Source organism: Garra rufa, chromosome 12 (assembly GCF_049309525.1).
Source record: "Garra rufa chromosome 12, GarRuf1.0, whole genome shotgun sequence".
Lineage (NCBI taxonomy): Eukaryota > Metazoa > Chordata > Actinopteri > Cypriniformes > Cyprinidae > Garra > Garra rufa.
This window is the reverse complement of record NC_133372.1, coordinates 14,837,326-14,840,440: the sequence shown is the minus strand read 5'-3', so window position 1 is coordinate 14,840,440 and position 3,115 is coordinate 14,837,326.

Here is a 3,115-nt window from a genome sequence, read left to right as displayed (position 1 = left end):
AATTAATATGTTTTAATATATAAGCTGCTTACTTTAAAGATATGTGAGCAAAAATGCTCCTGACAGTTCAGCAAGATGTTTTTTTTTTCGTTTCTGTGTTCGAATCCATATCCGCGTTGGTTTGGGCGAATCACTGATTCACTAAGCCATTCATAAAAACAGTCATTTGATTCACTCCTGAATGATTCAGTCGTTTTGAAAGAATCGTTTGAACAACTCAGTGATTCAATCACAAACACTGCTGCCACCTGCTGACGGGTCTAAGTTTCTCATCATATTACATTCTTTCCCATAATATTTCTATATTCAGAGTTTTGTAATTAAAACATTAATCTATAATTAATGCAATTATAAATAAAGTCTAAATACCACATCTAAATGTCACTTCATGCAGCTTCTGCGCATTGCTAAGATGAGTTATCTTGACATGATTTCATGGAAAACAATAGCCAGTCATTCATTCACATTAATGAAGTATTCAGAGAAAAATGTTGTCTGTTTTCATTTACACCTTTTTATTTATGAAATTAATTCATTTTGTGGAATAGAATTTTAAATGAACAAAATACTACATGGTATCGCGATACTACTTGGTATCGTGATACTTCAGCTGGTATAGTATCGTAAGTCATTTTTATGGTATCGTGACAACCCTAGGGTGTACAATGCGTGAGATCCTACAAGCGAAGTCTTGAGCAAAAGATAGTTTACCTGATTATCATAGCATTGTAATTTAGAAATCATGAGAAGCTTGTAAGTGTGCAATATGCATAATAGATTTGCATTCTAATAAACAGTAACTGTTACCTGAAACATGGAAGAGAAGAAATTGTTGAATACAGTTGATGTTTTTGTTTTCTTTGCACACAAAAAGTATTATTGTAGCTTCATAACAGTACGTTTGAACCACTGATGTCCCATGGACTATTTTAACAAATTCCTTACTACCTTTCTGGGCCTTGAATGTGTCAGTTGCGTCAATGTCTATTAGGGGTGGGCGGTACACCGGTGTCATAGTCATCACCGGTGTGACATTGCGCCACGACATGGATTTTCTAATACCGTCAATACCGTAATAAATCAATATGTGCCTTGAACGGCTGCATTTGCATCAATAATAGCTCATTCTAAATTCTAAATTCTAATAGCTAATTCTAAATTCTAACGTGCAAAAATCTCGGACGAAAATTTCATACTCATGTGTGCAATGACATTAACTCCAGCAGCTGGTGTTGGATGCAGGGTTGCCAAGTCCGCGTTTTTCCCCACAGAATTGGTCTACTATTAAACTGTTGCCATGGGTTGATTTCCCCCAGTTATTTAAAGGTTTTAAATATTGCAGAAATTAAATTTCAATAAAAAAGAATTTTTGTTTTGTTGTACACTGTTAAGTAAGATCTTTAGGTTTTTTTGCAAAATAAATATGTTGAGAATGCATAATACTCCCCCATGTCTCTTTTTGATAAGGATACCTACCATTTACTCATTATATTATAAAAGGGACAGGACAGGCTACTCCTCCCAAAATGTACCAAAAAAAAAGTAATACCGTGATATTATACCATCACCGTTCAAAAGATGAAAAATACTGTGATATTAATTTTAGGTCATATCTCCCACCCCTACTGTCTAGGCACGATCAGAAAGCTCTGGGATTTCATCAAAAATATCTTAATTTGTGTGTATTTCGATGAACAAAGGTCTTACTGGTTTGGAATGATATAAGGGTGAGTAATTAATGATAGAATGTTCATTTTTGGGCAAACTATCCCTCAAAGGTTAATGAGGACCTTTGTTCTATACTCGTACAATACAGAAACGTCTTCATGCAGACCATGTTCTCTTACGCTTAGGCTCAAAAGGCACTTCTAAAAAAGCAAGTGAATCATTCATGAGAGTCATAAACGCTCTTTAAAAGTCATCCACTAGAAATGCTCCTTGTACAGAGGACCATTGTGAGCGCTGATTGTGAGCAGGCAGACATCAAGACATCTGCTAGTGACCAATCAGGATCACTGTGACCATAATCTACCAGGCACAGATCCAGAACTCAGGATGGAAAGCTTGCAGATAGACACAGCAGCCAAGGACGGGAGGAAAGAGACCAGGAGAAGGAGAAAAAAAGAGCTACAGGACGGATGGTGGCAGAAATGCTTGGCTCAGTGGAATGCCAGTGCCGCTTTGGGAGCTAAAGTGCAGAAAAAGAGCTCATTGGCAGGATTTGAAGGGACATGATGACAGAGAAGGGAATTTACACACATAACACTCACCTGTACAAGCAGGAATAACCTGACAGCAGCTTCAAAGAGGATGTGACCTCTTGAAAAGGTGAACAAAAACACATGAAGTGAGCAATAACAGCCCAGACACTTACAAAGAATGGCAGAAGTGTTTCCCCGCTACATCCTGAGTAATTGGCAAGGGTAAACCCATGGCCTTTGTCTATACTTACAGACCAAAGGCCATTTACTCCCCATGCTCCCTCTCTCAAGCCTGGGGACTGCTTCATTTTTTCACTTCCCATTAAATCTAGTACACAGTTGAACATTCTAGCCTTTCAAACCGAACTCCATTGATTGACAGTGGTCCTCCATTGCTGAATCTTCAGCACAACAGCAATAAATATTTTGAACCTGGTATTTAACCTGAGGTGAATGCAAATTTGCACTCAGTGTTGAAGGTGATGCAATGAAAACAAAATTACAGCATGAAACATCTTTCCTCTGCTAAATTGTCCTCGCAGGCTGCACGCAAAATAAACACACGACCAGTGTAGTCTGACTGTAGAGTAATGACTCTTATGGCTTTGTTCTTTTTAGCAAATCAATATCATACTACAGTTGAAGTCAAAGTTTACATCCACCTTGCAGAATCTGCAAAATGTTAATAATTTTAACAAAATAAGAGGGATCAAACAAAATGTATGTTATAAGATATTTAACATAAAAGATATTTACATATAGTCCACAAGAGAAAATAATAGTTGAATTTATACAAATTACCCCTTTTAAAAGTTTACATACGCTTGATTCTTAATAGTGTGTTGTTACCTGAATGATCCACAGCGTTATTTTTATTTTTTTATTTTTTGCGACAGTTGTTCATAAGTCCCTTG